The following is an 18,515-nucleotide window of genomic DNA, read 5'->3' on the forward strand; positions in this document are numbered from 1 at the left end:
TGCAGAGAGCAAGTAGAACAGAGGTTACCAGGGACTGGAGGGAGAGGAGAATGTAGAGTTATTTTTTAATGGGTACAGAGCTTTTGTCTGGGATGATGAAAAAGTTCTGGAAATGGATAGTGGTGATGGCTGCACAACATTATGGATGTACTTAATGCCAATCTACACTTGTACATTTATAAACAGTTAAAACAATAAATTTTATGTTACATATATTTTTCCACAGTAAAAAACTGTTTTTAAAGGCAAAAAAAAAAATCACCAAAACCTCTAAATGACTAGCAGAATCAAATATAAGTCTTCTCTAAAAAAATAAAATTTCAATGCCTCAAAAAAAGTTTCCAAAAAAAAATGAGTTCACAACCCAAAATATCATGAAACAGGAGGAAACAAGTCATCATGAGTAAATCTGAAACTTCTTTACATGTATAATGTAAATATAAGTAAATAAATAGTAGATAATAGGAGCAAGGCGTCTCCCTTTCAGAAAAAGAAGTTATAAAAAAAACAAGAGAGGAAAGCTAGAATGAACTGTTCGTTCTAGTGGTGCTAAATTAGAGGAAGAGATATCAGTACCAACTTATATTTATTTGATACACATACAGATTAATAGATACAGAAATGAATATAGATATGCTGTTCCATGGGTTAGTATACAGACCTAAGGGTCTGTCCTCAGAGAAGGTGTAGAAGCAGTGATACCCCAGTAGCAACAAGTACACCTACAACCAGATCATATTTTCTAAATACCATTCTCCAATACAAGGAGCCCGAGCTCCCAGGAAAAATGACTGATTCTAGAGATGAGGCAGGAAAAATACAAGATAAGCCTGGAATATTACGTAGGGCCAGAAAGGAAGAAGGCGAGTTTTTAAAAAAATGATGGTATGAACTATAATTCTCCTTAATAAAATAAATATTCATGAATCCACATGGATATAAATAATTAAATAAATAAATAAATGGGGAGAAGGGACACATCTTCCTTACAGAATTCCAAATGATACATGTACAAACTCTCTCCTCTAAGAGATGGAACTTCATTCCCTTTCCCTTCAGTATATGCTGAACTTTGTAACTCACTTCCAAAGAGTCAACTATAGAAAAAAGAAAAAAGTAAACTGACAGTGAGAAACCTACCAATCACTATCTCAGCTAAGTGATCATCAAAGTTAACATCAAAAGTGATGTCTTATTCATAGCATACTTAACATGATGTGATGAAAATGCGACTTCAGCTCTGTGGCTTCTTCCCAAAAGCCCACAATGCCAGTTTAGCCACAAGAACACATCAGATAAACCCAAATTGAGGAACATTTTACAAAATTCCTGACCAGAACACTTTAAAACTGTCAAGGTTATGAAAAACAAGGGAAGATAAAGAAACTGTCATGATCAGAGGGGACTAAGGAGACATGACAACCAAATGCAATGTGGTGTCCTGGACTGGACTGTGCAAAAGAAAAAGGACATTAATGAAATAACTAGTGAAATCCAAGTCAAGTCTGTAGTTTAGGCTATAGTGTTATGCCCACGTTAATTTCCTAGTTTTTGACAAACATGCTACGATTATCTAAGTTGGGAACATGAGGGGAAGATGGGTAAATGGTATACAGAAACTCTAACATCTTTGAAACTTCTCTATAAATCTAAAATTATCCCCCACCCCTATTTTCAAAAATCAAATGTAAAATGAACCTGTGTTTTAAAAAAGGACAGGGTTAAGTTTAAGTTATGCTACCAACCCAGAAAAGGTAATAAACTATGATGATTACTAGTCTATAAAGACTCTATCCATCACTGAGAGTCAGGCAAGTTAACCAAAAAGGTCACTAGGCAGTGAAAAGTCAAGAGATTTTATATTGTGTACACTCTAAAGAAGCAGGGTTCTGTACACACAGTTCTAACAAGTGTAATCACAGGATTTCCTAATTGACAGATTAGAAGCTATAAATTAATAGGTGAAAGAAAAATAACCTCATGAAAGTGATAACTGCCAAAGAGAAAAAATAAATTACAAAAAGCAAGCAAATTCTAAAAACATAAATTTTAGGGTAACTTGCACTAAGGACAAAAACTTTGAACCCTCAAAAGTCCTTGAGAGTATCAACACACTTCAATATCCTGTTATGGTTGACACTTGTAATAATCAGAATGGAAAATTATGTCCACTATACTGTACTTACAAAATTGAAAGGAAATGCAAAGGTTAAAGAGAGATCCCAGTTAAGCATCGTAAATTAAATATATGCATTATTCTCCATACCCCTCCAGTAAAATGACAGTAATGGAAGGAGGGGGAAAAAGTAGAAACCCATAAGAACAAAAAGAACCCAGAAAGAAGATAATAGCAGATGAGAGATGTAACTAAACTGATGAAAGGTGAAAATTTGACGGATGGGTAGGAACTGACTTAGTTGACTGGAGAAAGCAAACTTAAACACCTATGAGGGCACAAATATTACCAAACTGACACAAGAAAAAAAATTTTTGAACACTGCTGTCAATAAAAGAAACTGAATTATTATAAATCTTTCTGTAAAGAGAAACTCAGACCCAGAAGGCTTCTCCCATAATTTCTTTCAAACCTGTAAAACACAGCAACAAATTTACCTAAACTTTCCCAGAAAATAAAAAAAAAGGAACACTTTGCAGCTCACTTTATGAAGTCAGAATACCTGATCCTAAACCTGATAATGACATTTAAGGAAGGAAATTACCAAGCACTCTCTCATGAAGATAGATATAAAACCCTAAATAAGATATTAGTAAATCAAATCCAGTGATAGATAAAGAATAATATATTACATTCAAGTAGGGTTTATTCTAAAAGCAAGAGTTAACATTTGAAAATTATGAATGTAATTCACAAAACAAAACCATTATAATAAAAAATGATTCAGGGATGCATCATCAAGGAATGCTGAAACTAATAAATAAATAGAAAGAAGCTAAAACTAATGGATGAAATCTGAAGAGAAATATGTCATTTATATTGCTTCAAAGTAGTTCCCCACAAAATATTTATTAATTACAAAGGGGAAAATAGTACCTTTCTGTGGAGAAATCTGGCAAACACTAAATGATCAAAGTTAATTTCACCAGTAATAGGACAAAGGATCACTACCAAGGCATTCCTTATAAAAACTCATAACCTAAATCTAATCATGAGGAAACATCAGACAAACCCAAACTACAAAATAACTGTCCAGTATACTTTAAACATGTCAAGGTAAAGAAAGACAAAGAAAGACTGGAATACTATTCCAGATTAAAGAGACAAAAGAGACACAACTAATAAATGCAATAAGTGATCCTAAATTGGACCCAGAATTTTTTTTCCTTTTGCTATAAAGAACATTTTAGGTCAACTAGTAAAAACTGAAATAAAGTCTGTAGATAATAGCATTATATCAATGTTAATTTTCTGATTTTGATAACTGCACTGTAGTAATTTCAGAGAATGCATAGTTCCAAAAAAAAGGCATAGGATAATGAAGTATTTGGGGTAAGTGAGCAGTATGCCTAAAATTTACTTTCAAACAGTTCAGGAAAAAAAAAAAAGTATGTGTATATAAACATATACAGTTAGAGGGAGAATATGATAAAGCAATTGTGGTAAATGTCAATATTTGGGGAAATAAGTGAAGGGCATATGAAAATTCTCTGCACTAGTCTTACAACTACCACAAGATCCAGTACCAGGGTAGGAAAACCTAAACTGTGAATTGACAAACTGCTGGAGGTTCAGTGCTTACAAGTCTGAGGGTTAAAAACTCCAGGGGGACCCAGTCATAAGAGGTGGCCCACTCTTGCGAGTTTTACCTCCAGGAGCTTGACCAGGTTCTCACAGAAAATTGGAGAAAAATCCCACCCCCCTCCGCTTCCATGAGGGAGAGGGAAAAAGGAACCACTGTGAAACACAACAGAGCACTGTGTTCTTAACAAGGCCCACCCTCAGGGGTAAGCAGTTACCCAGAGCCTAACTAAGGAAGTTTTACCAGACCCTAACTGACCCAGCTCCAGCTGGGAAAAGGGAAATACCTAACACCAACCCGTTCTAGCCAACCTGTCCCACCTAAGAGGAGAGAAAAACACTGAGAAACACTTGTAAAATTCACAGTTCAGAGGTCTAGGCTCACTGAATTTAAGACCGAGACCTAATCCCAGGACTATAGTCCTAATCCCAGGACTACAGAATGCTTCCCTCACAGCCTATTCACTGCAGTTCCTTTCACCCAGTATATAATATCCAGCTATCAAGAAAAAAAATTACAAGACATATGAAAAGGCAAAAAACACAATTCGATGAGACAAAACAAGCATCAAAACCAGACATGGCATGGATGTTGGAATTATCAGGCTGTGAATTTGAACTATGCAAGAACAGATATGCAACATAAGCAGAAAGATGGAAATCCTAAGAACCAAAAATAAGTGCTAGAAATAAAAAACATTAAACAGAAATGAAAAATGCCTCCGATGAGCTTATTAGTAGACTGGACACAGCTGAGAAAAGAATCTCTGAACTTGAATATATATCAGTAGAAACCTCCGAAACTAAACAGCAAAGAGAACAAAGACTGAAAGAAAAAACAAAGAACAAAAGAACACCCAAGGATCATGGGACAACCACAAAAGGTGTAACATACATTTAATAGAAATACCAGAAGGAGAATAAAGAAAGGAACAGAAGAAATATTTGAAACCATAATGACTGAGAATTTCCCCAAATCAACATCAGACACCAAACCACAGATCCAGGAAGCTCAGAGACAGAAATCTAAAAAACTACACCTGAGCATATCATTTTCAAACCACAGTTTGGGTCGGGGGGTGGGGTGGGGGGGTGGGGTGGGGGTGTGTGGAGAAAAAAACATTACCTACAGAGGAACAAAGGTAAGAATTTTAACTGGCTTCTCAGAAATCATGCAAACAAGAGAGTGGGGAGAAATAATACAAAGTGTTGAGAAAAGAAAAAAAAGAAAAACTCTCTGGAATTCTGTACCCTGTGAAATTATCTTCCAAAAGTGAAGTACAAATAAGACTTTCTTAGACAAATATTGAGAGAACTTGTTGCCATTTTGCAAGACCTGTTTTGCAAATGTTTAAAGACAAAAAAAAGTTCTTTAGAGGGAAGAAAAATGATGTAGGTCAGAAACTTGAATGTACATAAAGAAAGAAGAGTATCAGAGAAGGAATAAGTGAAGATAAAATTAAAACTTTTATTTTTCTTATTCCTAATAACAAGTAACATTTTGTTCAAAATAACAGCAACATGTTATTCGATCATGTATGTTTATGTATATATCTTATGTGTGTGTGTATATACATATGCTTAGCTTAACTAAAAGGGAAACGAATAACAGCAAAGATACAAGGGACAGGAGAGAGGAATTAAGATTGTTTTGTTATTGTCTGTGAAGTGGTATAATGTTATTTGAAAGTGAACTTGAATTAGTTGCAAACATGTATTGCAAACGTTAAAGGAACCACTAAAAATTTTAATTAAGTATAATTGAAATGCAAAGAAAGGAGAGAAAATGGAATCATATAAAATGCTCAATTAAAAACACAAAAGGCAGAAAAAGAGTAGCAGACAAAAAAAGGAACAAAGGCAACAAATAGAAAATAGTAATAAAAAATACGGTAGACATTAACCCAACTATATCAATAGTCACAATCAAAAACAATGGGCAGGGGCTTCCCTGGTGGCGCGGTGGTTGGGAATCTGCCTGCCAATGCAGAGAACGCGGGTTCGAGCCCTGGTCTGGGAGGATCCCACATGCCGCGGAGCAACTCGGCCCGTGAGCCACGATTGCTGAGCCTGCGCGTCTGGAGCCTGTGCGCGGCAACGAGAGGCCGCGATAGTGAGAGGCCCACGCACCGCGATGAAGAGTGGCCCCCGCTTGCCACAACTAGAGAAAGCCCTCGCACAGAAACGAGGACCCAACACAGCCATACATACATACATACATACATACATACATAAAAAGAATGTAAGCAGACAAGAATATCATTAAAAAAAAAAAAAAAAAATTAAAAAAAAAAAAAAGCAATGGGCAGGATGGACCCTTGCTGGGTACGGAGAGCACTGGCAATGTTAGGACTGGAGTACGGAAACACAAAACTACTGTGTAGCGTTGGTGGGCTTCCTAGGCAGAAGTCCATATAAACTGTGATAGTCACATTCCTTTAAGCTACGAACATGTAAAAACAAACTGTTTACAGCCATCTTAGGGATTCAAAAAGAATTTCATAAACTTCTAAGTTCTGGATTTAAAATAAACAAAAAAAATTGAACGTCAATGTTCTAAATGCACCAAATAAAACGTAAAAATTCTCAGAATGGATCAAACAACGAAACCCAACTACATACCCTCTACAAGAAACCCATAAATAAAAACACGTATAGATTAAAAGGACGGAGAAAGACCACGCTAATAGCAATCAAAAGAAAGCTGGAGTAGCTACATTAATTTTAGACAAAGCAGATGTCAAAGCAAGGAAAGTTATTAGGGATAAAGAAGGGCATTTACATAATGTTAAAAGGGTCAATTCTTCAAGAAGATATAACAGTCCTTAACAGCAGTGTCAAATTATGTGAGACAAAAACTACTAGAAATGCAAGGAAAAATAAACGAATTCACTATCATAGTTGGAGACTGTAAACTCCTATATCAGAAATGGACTGATTCAGAAGGCAGAAAATCCGTAAGGACATAGTTAAACTTAATAATACTGTCAGTCAACTGGAGATAATTGACATCTATAGACTACTTCATCCAACAACAGAAGAATACATATTTTTCTCAAGCTCACATGAAACATTCACAAGGACCACATTCTGGGCCATAAAACACATTTTAGCAAATTTATATGACAGAAATCACACAGTGTCTATTCTGAGACCACAACAGAATTAAACTAGAAGTCAAAACCAGAAAAATTAACTGGAAAAATCCCAAAATACATAGAGATTAAACAACACACTTCAAAACAACAAACAGGTCAATGAAGAAATCTCAAGATAAACTTAAAAACATTTTGGACTAAATGAAAATGAAAACACAATTTACCAAATTTGTCGGATGTAGTGAAAGCAGTGCTGAGAGAAAATTTATAGCATTTAATGCATATATTAGAAAAGAAAGACCAAGAATAAATCATCTAAGCATCTTTCTTAGGAAACTAGAAAAAGAGCAATTTAAATCCAGAGTAAGCAGAAGAAAAGAAATAATAAAAATTAGAGCAGAAATCAATGAAATTAAATAGGAAATCAATAGAAAAATCAAATAAACCAAAAGCTGATTCTTTGGTAAGACTGATAAAACCAATAAGCCTCTAGCCAGGCTAAGAAAAAAAGAAGGCGAACACAAATTACTACCATCAGAAATGAAAGAGACAGACAAATATCTCATGATATCGCTTATATATAGAATCTAAAAAAATGAGTCACAGATGTAGAAAACAAACTTATGGTCACCAGGGGGCAAACAGTAGGCGGAGGGATAAATTGGGAGACTGGGATTGACGTATACACACTACTATATATAAAACAGAGAACTAATAAGGACCTACTATATAGCACAGGGAACTCTACTCAAAACTCTGTACCAGCCTATATGGGAAAAGAATCTAAAAAAGAGTGGATATAGGTATATGCATTAACTGATTCACTTTGCTGTACACCTGAAACTAACACAACATTGTAAGTCAACTACACCCCCAAAAAATTATTTAAAAAAAAAGAAAGAAATGAAAGAGAGGACATCACTACAGATCCCATGGGCATTAAAGGGATAATAAAGAAATACTACCAGCAGCTCTATGCCCAAATCTGATAACCCAGATGAAATGGACCAATTCTTTGAAAGATACAAGTTGCCAAAAAAAAAAACCTCAAGAAGAAAAACAAAAAAGAAGAAACAGACAATCTAAATAGGCCTGCATCTAGTAAAGAAATTGAATCAATAACTAATCATAATTTTCCAAAACAGAAACCACCAGGCCCAGATGGATTCACTGGTGAAGTCTACCAAACATTTAAGGAAATTGTATCAATTCTCTACAATCTCTTTCAGAAGACTGAAGCAAAGGGAATACTTCCTAACTCATTCTACAAGGCCAACATTACCGTAATATCAAAACCAGACAAAGACATAATAAGAAAACTACAGGCCAATATCTCTCATGAACATAGATGCAAAAATATTAGCAAATTGAATCCAACAATGTACAAGAAGAATTATACACCATAACTGAGTGGAATGTGTCCCAGCGATGCCAAGGCTGGGTCAACATTCAAAAATCAGTTAATGTAATCCATTACATCAATAAGCTAAAAAAAGGAAAATCACAGATCACATCAATAGAAAAAGCATTTGATAAAATCCAATTCCCATTCATGATAAAAACACTCAGCAAAGTAAGAAAACATGGCAACTTCCTTAACTTCATAAAGAATACCTACAAAAACCTATAGCTAACATCATATATGATGATGAGAAATGGAAGCTTTCCAAGTAAGATCAGGTACAAGGCAAAAATGACTCCTCTCATCACTCCTTTTTGTTCCATCTAATTCAATACATAAGAAAATGAAACAAGAGATACAGATTGGGAAGAAAGAAATAAAACTGTCTTTGCAGATGATATGATCGTCTAGGTAGAAAATCCGAAAGAATCACTCAAAGAAACCCTCCTGGAACTAGTAAGCAATTATAGTAAGGCTGCAGGATACAAGGTTAATACAAAACAATTAAATGCTTTCCTATATACCAATAATGAGCAAGGTAAATGTGAAATTAAAAGCACAATAACACATTAGCACCCCCAAAAATGAAATACTTAGCTATAAAGCTAACAGAATATGTACAAAATCTTTATGATGGAAACTACAAAACTGATGAATGAAATGAAAGAAAAACTAAAAAAATGGAGAGATATTTCATGTTCATGAATGGGAAGACTCAATACTGTCCAGATGTCAGTTCTTTCCAACTTTATCAATAAATTCAATGCAATCGCAATCAGTCTTAGCAAGTTATTTAATTCAAAATGGATCACAGACCTAAATGTAAAATACGAAACTATAAAACTCCTAGAAGATAACATAGGAGAAAAACCTAGATGACTCTTAGGTATGGTGATGACTCTTTAGATGAAACACCAAAGGTATAATCCATGAAAGAAAGAATTGATAAACTGGACTTCATTAAAATTAAAACCTTTTGCTCTGCCAAGAAAATTAGAAAACAAGCCAAAGATTGGGAGAAAATATTTGCAAAAAAACCACATCTGATAAAGGACTTTATCCAAAATATACCAAGAACTCACTTAGTAATAGCCATGAAGAGACACGGAGGAACCTTAAATGCCTATTACTAAGTGAAAGAAACCAACCTGAAAAGGCAATCTACTGTATGATTTCAACTAGATGACATTCTGGACAAGGCAAAACTATGGAGACCATAAAAAGATCAGTAGTTGCCAAGGTGAGGTGAGGGTGGAGGGGCTGAGGGATGAATAGGTGGAACAATGAAGATATTTATGGCAATGAAAATACTCTGTATGACATGATAATGATGGATACATGTCATGACACACTTATTCAAACCCACAGACTATACCACACGATGATTGAGCCATAACGTAAACTCTGGATTATGATTTGTTGGTGGAGGGTTATCAATTGTACCACCCTGGTGGGAGATGTTGACACTGGCGAAGGCTATGCAGATGTGGGGGTGGGAGGTATATGGCAAATCTCTGTACCTTCCTCTTTGCTGTGAACCTAAAACTGCTCTTAAAAAAAAAAAAGGAAACCTTTTGCACGGTTAGAAAAAAGAAAAACAAAAACAAGTCTTCCCTGCCCAGTTTTACTGATATATAACTGAACAGCACTGTAAAAGTTCAAGGTATACAACATAATGACTTCACTTACATATATTGTAAAATGATTACCATAATATGTTCAGTTATCATCTGTCATCTCATATAGATGAAAGAACGAAAGAAAGAAAGAAAAAGAAAGAAAAGAAGGAAGGAGAAAGAGAAAGAGACAAAGAGAGAAAAGAAAGCAAGCTAGGGAAAGAAAGAAAGAAAAGGGAAGAGAGGGAAGGGAAGGAAGGAAGAAAGTTTTTTTCCTTGTGATGAGAACTCTTAGGATTTACTCTAACAACTTCCAAATAAGCCCTATAGGAGTATTAACTATAGCCACCCATCATTTTATACATTACAACCCCAGTACTTATTTATCCTATAACTAACTGGAAGTTTGTACCTTTTGACCACTTTCATCCAAGTCCGCTACCTCCCGTGCCTTGCCTCTGGTAACCACAAATCTGATCTCTTTTTCTATGAGTTTGGGATTTTTTTTTTTTTTTTGGTTTCGTTTTTAGCCTTGATTTTTTTTTTTTAAGATTCCACACATAAGTGGGATCACACAGCATTCTTACTTCACTTAGCATAATGCTCTCAGGGTCCACCCATGTTCTCACAAATGGCAGGATTTCTCTCCCTTTTATGTATGAATAATAGTCCATTGTATATATATACAACATCTTTATCAGTTCTTCCATTCATGGACACTTAGACTGTATCCATGCCTTGGCTATTGAACAAGGGAGCACAGATATCTCTTCAACATAGTGTTTTTGTTTCCTTCAGATATATTCACATAAGTAGAATTGCTGGGTCATACAGTAGTTCTACTTTTAATCTCCTGAGGAAACTCCATACTGTTTTCCATAGTGGCTGCACCAGTTTACAATCCCATCAACAGCGCATGGTTACCATGGTTTCATAATAACCATTCTGACAGGCGTGAGGTGATGATATCTCATGGTGGCTTTGATTTGCATTTTCCTAATAATTAGTGATGTTGAGCACCTTTTCAGGTATCTGTTGGCCATCTGTAGGTCTTCTTTGGAAAAAATGTCTATTCAAGTCCTTTGCCTATTTTTAATTGGATTATTTGGGTTTTTTGCTATTGGATTATATGAGTTCTTTATCTATTTTGGATATTAACCCCTTATCAGACATATGGCTTGCAAGTATTTAATAAAGTCTTTTTTTTTCCTTGGCCATGCCGTGCAGCATGCAGAATCTTAAGTTCCCTGACCAGGGACTGAACCCGTGCCCCCTGCAGTGGAAGAGCGGAGTCTTAACCACTGGACCGCCAAGAAAGTCCCATTAATAGTCTTTTTTTAAAACTTTTTTAAATATAAAGAAAACATAAGAAATAGATACACTACAAATAGATTTTCAAATTCTGTTACCCCAACCTGTACAGCTGACTGGCACTCTCCTGCTATCGTAAAAACTAAAGAAATGAACAGTGATTAGTAAAACCAAAAAAAGTAAAGTTATAATACAAGGGACCTATAAGACCAAAGAATTTCTTCTATCACAAAAAGCACAAGACATTAAGAAAAAAACAATAAATGACTACATTTTAAAAATTTGCTCATAAAATTATTCCATGAATTTAAAAATAAGACAAGCAATAATTCTGTAAGATGTATGTTCAATACACATAATTCAACCAAGGTTTCCTATCCAGACTATATAAAGAACCCCAACATTCCAACAGAACAAAATGTGCAGAAAATATGAGCAATTAAGAACTGAGGGGCTTCCCTGGTGGCGCAGTGGTTGAGAATCTGCCTGCCAATGCAGGGGACACGGGTTCGTGCCCTGGTCTGGGAAGATCCCACATGCCGTGGAGCAGCTAGGCCCGTGGGCCACAACTGCTGAGCCTGCGCGTCTGGAGCCTGTGCTCTGCAACAAGAGAGGCCGCAATAGTGAGAGGCCCGCGCACCGCGATGAAGAGTGGCCCCCACTTGCCACAACTAGAGAAAGCCCTCACACAGAAACGAAGACCCAACACGGCCATAAATAAATAAATAAATAAATAAATAAATTAAAAAAAAAAAAAAGGGAATCTAGTAGATTGTATATGATTAAAATCAGTATTTAAAAAAAAAAAAAAAAAAAGAACTGAGGAAACACACAAAATAACCCAAAAAACAAAAAGAAACTCATAGAGTATTTTGTTTAGTTTACTCACGCACCACAAGCACATAGAATAGGGATTAACTCTAGGTTGGCACTCAATATTTTTTGAATATTGAATGAACAATGAACAATTTTTTAAAATACAGTAATAAAGATACTCAACCTCACTATAAACCAGAGTATTACAAATTCAAACCACCATCTGATAACCACATCAGACTGGCAAAAACTAAAACATCAGACATTATTAAGTGGGTAATGATGGGTATAAACAGGAAAACTTAAAAAGTGCTAGTGAAAGCACTTTGGAGATCAATTTGGCAATACTTAGGAGAAGCTGAAATTGCACATGACCCGATAATTCCATTGCTAAGAAATACCCTAGATCAGATGTTTGCAAAGTATGGCCCAGCCAAATCTGGCCTGCTGCTTGTTTTTATAAGGCCCACAAGCTAAGAATATGGCTTTTACATTTTTAAATGGCTAGAGGGGGGAAAAGAAAAATCAAACAAGACTAATGTTTCATGTTACAAGAAAATTACATAAAATTCAAATTTCAGTGTCCAGAAAGTTCTACTGGCACACAGCCACACTCATTTGCTTGTGTATTATCTAACTGCCTTTTTGCTAAACTGGCAGCACTGAGTAATTGTGACAGACTGTTTGGAATGTAAAGGGTAAGATATTCACTATCTAGCTCTTTACAGAAAAAGTTTGCTGACCCCTGCTCTAGAGAAACACACATGTGCACAAGGAAATGTACTTTAAAAAAAAGTTCATAGTAGCAATATGAGACATACTAAAATATCCATAGTAACAATGTATGTAATAGTAAAAAATTAGATACAACCTAATTCCCACAAAAAAGGAAATGCATAAATAAAAGGTAGTATATTCATACTATGACAAAGCACTAGACCTATTCTTATCAACATAATTTAATTTCTCCAACAATGCTGTAAGAATGAAAAGCAAGTTACAGAAGAATACAGTATGACATGATTTATAAAATATTCTAAACATTCAAAACAATTTGTACACATACACAGGTTCAGAGATAAGAACATGAAGTACAAAGAAATGTATGGGAATGATAACTACCAAATTAAGGATGGTGGTTATCCCTGGAAAGGAGGCAGGAAGATGCAAAAAAGAAAGGGTTCGGGACTTCCCTGGTGGCGCAGTGGTTAAGAATCTGCCTGCCAATGCAGGGGACACGGGTTCGAGCCCTGGTCTGGGAAGATTCACACGCTGTGGAGCAACTAAGCCCGTGCGCCACAACTACTGAGCCTGCGCTCTAGAGCCCCCGGGAGCCACAACTACTGAGCCCGCACGCCTAGAGCCCGTGCTCCGCAACAAGGGAAGCCACCGCAATGAGAAACCCGCACACCGTAACAAAGAGCAGCCCCCACTCGCTGCAACTAGAGAAAGTCCGCGCGCAGCAACGAAGACCCAATGCAGCCAAAAATAAATAAAGTTTTTTAAAAATTTTTTAAAAATTAGAAAAAAAAAAAGAAAGGGTTCAGCCCAGCTTCAACTGTATTAGTCATGTTTTCTTTAGGCTAGGAAATAGAACATGAGTTTTTGCTATATTATTGTTTATATTCCACACAGATATGAAATATTTCCTAATAATTTTTTCAACTGTCATTGATAAGGTTTTACAATAATAAAAAATAGAATTTTTTAAAAAGGGTCACTGAGACAGAAGTTAACTTCTGCAACTTAGAAATATAAAAGCAGTAAAAGAAAACGTAAAGAGCGAATTAAATGCAAACGTCAGGAAATCTCAGTAAAGCAATTTTAGGTGGCTCTGTAGTGCTTTAGCCCCAGTCTTTCTCCAGAACCTGTCAAGGCTCTCCAAAGGCAGTCTCGTGGAGCCCTAAGCCACCATGTTACAAGTACGGGTATCCCGCCGCAGAGACCGCATGAAGAGGCCTTTGGACTACATGGAGAAGGAAGGGCCCAACTTTCCATACCGGCCAGAGTCAGACATTTGAATAAAGCTGTCTTCGAGCCCCCAGGCCTGCCAAGCTACCACTGAATAACCCCCACAGGCGCTACATGAAGCAGAAAAATCACCCAGCTGAGGTGAGTTTTCTCAAATTCCTAATCTATACAACCTTTATTTTTTGATACAGGAGACAGACCAATAGACTGTCCAATACTATCTGAAGATGAAGTCTGAATATATTATATCCTTGGGAATAATATTAAATTAGACTTCTCTGTGAACCACCAAGAGCACAATATTCTTTGCCTCAGGATCCAGCTATTGTTCAGTGTTCCCTCAGTTTATCTACCTCCTCATTCCATTTAAGTGGGTTTCTATGGATCTTTTGGCAGGATGCCGGCATCCAGTTAGTTCTGTCCAAGGCCAACATCAGGCAGCAGTTTGATGCTGTTGGTGTTGCTGGAAGCATCTTGATCTTCTATGGAATGTAAATACCAAGCAGTGGGTACCTTACCCCAAAGTAATGCAGTTGGTTCTATCTTCACACAGAGTACACAATCTCTAAAATACAGTTACCACAAGCACACAAAGTTCCAAAGAGAGAACACAAATAACCTAAGAAATGATCACGAGAGACAACTGGCTCCACGTGTTCCCTCTGCTCCCAGGAAAGGGGAGAACACCATCAAGACGGCAGGGGAGCAATAGTCAATGAGACGGACCAATGAAACACTTCAATGCCGAAAGTGCAAAGGCATCATTCAAAAAGGAGAAAACTGACAGTGTCATAATAAACTTAAATTAAAAGAAGATAAACTTGAAAAACAGGTAAAGCCTATAAATGGTAAAGACAAGGAGACTCAGGAGTTGGTACTCAAACTTGTGACGGAAACACTGACGAAGATTTGCAGACTTAATTGCTATACTGACAAAATTAAATCAGTGTTTTTTATTTCCTGTGATAATAGAGAATGGAGACAAACCTGAACTGAAGAAAGAAGTTTAAATGCCAAAATATGGAATCCCTCCTCATCCAAACAGTGGCATAGGAATTTCAGAGGCAGAGAAGATATTGGTTTCCATGAAGACAGAGTCACCAGAGGTCATGGTGGTAAAAGGCAGTATTTTCACCATGTCTCCAAGATTTAGTGGCAGATTCATACACAGGAGGTTGTGGAGGCAGAAAGTTTGCAGATTTTTTTTTTTTTTTAATATAGGAAAGACAACAAGGTTATTACATAGTATACAAACAAGTCTTGGGAAATTTCTAGCTCTTCATGTCCTTAAAAATGGCTTCAGTCTTTGCAAAAAAGAAAAAAGTACATTTGTTATACACTGTACACCAGCACTGTTTGGTTTTTTCTCCCTGCTATATTTCAAAGATTGTAACACAGTTAATGTGGGAGGAAAAAAACCCTCATATTCAAAACCAAGCATGAAATGTATTTGAAATAACAAAAAAAACCTCTCCCAAAACAAGGTCAGAATACGGCTTGCTGTCTTACTTTTCAAGCCTATAGTTTCAGACGGCCTCAAAGTAGTTGCTGTTAACTTGGGACAAGGCAGTGTCCACATGTCCCAATTTGCCTAGGACTGTTCCAATTTTAGTACTGGAAGTCTGTATCCTCAGGAGACAAGAGGTCCTAATTGCTGGTGATGGATGCAGAAGGCTCTGAGAAGTACAAAACCCTAAGGTAGCCCAAAAAACGGGCTAAAAGTAACACTGTTTTCAGTGTCAAATGGATACTGCATATCTACTTTCTGTGTTTTAGGTGATGTAGCCAACCATAATTTGCAGCTCACAATAATGGATCATCCATTGTTGCATCACTCCAAGTAATGTGACCTAAGTGTACAAGTGAAGTGGGTTGTAATTGTGATCAGCAGTCTGCCTCTGACTTTATGGATTAACTGCTGTGTTTTGTATCAAGATAACGTTTAATTTTTAATACTGTAAATAGTGGCGACCATGTTTTCTAAGAGTTTAGGTAATGAAAATGAGAAAGATAACAGTAACAACTCCACCATGACCCAGACATCACTGAATGAAAGAAAAAAAGGAAGGAAAAGTTCCTAACATTCTTCCTCTTTTCTTCTTACTTATGCTTGCTTGGTTTCAGAAATTCTTCAATCAGTCCCTAATCAAAGGAAAGTTAACCAATGACTGTTTATGTTGCTATTTATACCTTTGAAACAAATTACAAATGTGTGGTCTACTTTGTTCTGTCTTCCTTTAGCTTCCTAAACTGTCCAGAAATTAGAAATTTTTGGATCTCAAAAGAACTGTCATTTTCAAGTTTAAGAAATACTATGACTTTGTTGAAAGTATTAAAAAAAACAAAAACAAAACCCAAAAAACAGGGAGGTATGGGAGAGGAAAGATGGCTGCATGGATTAAAAATCGCTGCAAATTCTTTCCCACTGTTCCTGTTGAGTGATGGTTCTACTTCCCCTCCTCTTGAATCTGGGCTGGCTCTGTGGCCTTCTGGCCATTCGAATGTGACACAAGTGACACAGTATAATCTCTGAAGTTGGGCCTTAAGAGACCTGTGGCTTCAGCTTTTGCCCTCTTAGAGCACTGCTTCATCAGTAAATGGTAACTCCCCATAACGCCCTATTATTTTCCCGTCTATTGTCCACCCCCACCCCCAAGGTTAAATAGGTAAGAAGAATGGGAAAGCAAAGGGATGAAGAAGGGAAGGAGGGAGGAAAGGAAGGAAGGCAATGCTGAAGGAGGTTAAGGCTATAGGACAGGTCCCAAGCTCCAGTTCTGATTGCCCCACTTACTTGCTCTAAGTCATATAACTCGTCTACACCTCTTGATCTCAGTCAACATACTTTTGTAATGGCAACAGGAACAATTAACTTACAGAAGTCTAGACATATGGAATACATAACTTCATTCTCTGTTACCTCTCTCACTACACTAGTCAATCCAGAATATCAAGAACAATCAGCTAATACCTAGAAAAAGAAAGGTAGTAAGTGAAAGAAAACAATAAAAACTAGAATTCAAATAAGAGAGACGGCAAGCATTAAGAGAAGAATGAAAACAAAGTAGGAAATACACACACCCACACATACATACATATGAAAGGGAAAGCAGAAAAAATGGGAGAAAATATTGGTGAGTCAATTAGTTGGCAGAAGAAAAAAGGTAAAGGGAAAGAAAGCTAGAATGAACAAGAACAGTATACAAAAGAAAAACAAATGAGAGAGGAGGCAGACTTGCCAGAGGAGAACAGAAGGGGCAGAATATCAAAAGAAAGGTTACAAGAAGGAGCTAACTACCATCACCTTTGCCCTATACTACAAGTCTCCTAACTGATCTCGACAACAATCTTCTGCCCCTCTCTAGAGGTATTTCCGTGTGGCAGCCAATGACCTTTTCTGAAACAAACCTGATGATGTTAACCTCCAGTCTTATCTTGTACCACTCTCCTTACTAGCACCACACTGTCCTTTCAGTTCCCTAAACGTGCCGTGCTTCCTCTACTGTATTCCCCCTTGGCTGGAAAGCTCTGTCTCTCCACCTTTCCCTCTCCTATTCACTCTTCAAACTGCCCTGATTAGATCAAATTCTCATGATTACAAATAATCCCCTTTGGCTGCACTTGACAGTTGAAATTTTACACTTACAAGTGCGCTTCTTTGATTACTGACTCTCCTCACTGGACTGGAAACTCCACGGGGGAACCGCCTTCCCTCCCCCACCGTGCCTCTCAGCACAGTACCTACAAGTTACAGTGGCTCAATAAATGTCCGTTGAATGAATAAACGAAAGAGAAATCTAAATCTGCCAAACTAGCTATCACAAGTGGAAAAGGGGCAGAAGACAACCTTAAGCGTACAGAAGAGAAAGAAACAAATCAAAGAGGGAAAAGAAAAAATTCAATACAAGCTGTGGCCTAATTAAATTCACACAATTTCAGTGTGATACTATACCAACAAAATAATGCACAATAGTAACCAATAGGTCTCTTTTTCCCTAAAGAAGCCAGAAAAGGAAATGGAATTAGTTTTTTACTTAATAGTTCATAAGAAGGTAAAACATAATTTAGAAAATGGACAACAAACAAGCACCTCAAACTTAAGATGACCAAAGCAGAGCTATTAACTTACTTCTCATTCCTCTGCCAGTCTACTCCATCTCAGTGAATGGAATCCCGCGCCCCCCTGCAACGCCTCAAACCAAAACCCTAGGAGTCATCTTTGATTCCTCCCTTACTCTGATCCTCAATATGCAACGCATCCAGAAGTCCTGTACGCTCTACATCCAAACGGATCTTCCATCTATCCACTCCTCTTCCCCAATTGCCACTGCTACCATCCTAATCCAAGCCCGTCTATTTTTCAGACTGCTACAATATTCTCCTAACTAATACCCCTGCTTTTACTCTTGCTCTCCTCTAATTCACTCCAGGAGCAAAGTGTTTTTTTTTTTTTTTTTTAAAAGATAAATTGTATCATTACACTCCTTTGTCCCAAACTCTTCAATGACTTCCTACTTCTCAGAATCAAATAAAAATTCATGAACTTG

General features: G+C 36.8%; 1 protein-coding gene and 1 pseudogene across 8 annotated transcripts in view; one reads left to right on the forward strand and one right to left on the reverse strand.

Moving 5' to 3' along the window:
* Window positions 1-18,515, reverse strand: part of SENP6 (SUMO specific peptidase 6) — a 106,680-nt gene that overhangs the window by 84,851 nt on the left and 3,314 nt on the right. The window contains exon 1 of one of the 8 annotated variants that reach the window (XM_057527558.1): window positions 14,959-18,434. The exons of the other annotated variants lie outside the window; for them this stretch is intronic. The gene's annotated coding sequence lies outside the window, so the exon portion shown is untranslated. Of the gene's footprint in view, window positions 1-14,958; window positions 18,435-18,515 lie in introns of those variants that run through there. 8 annotated transcript variants of the gene reach the window in all.
* On the forward strand, window positions 13,914-14,962 carry LOC130704777 (protein LSM14 homolog A-like; annotated as a pseudogene).

Source organism: Balaenoptera acutorostrata, chromosome 14 (assembly GCF_949987535.1).
Source record: "Balaenoptera acutorostrata chromosome 14, mBalAcu1.1, whole genome shotgun sequence".
Lineage (NCBI taxonomy): Eukaryota > Metazoa > Chordata > Mammalia > Artiodactyla > Balaenopteridae > Balaenoptera > Balaenoptera acutorostrata.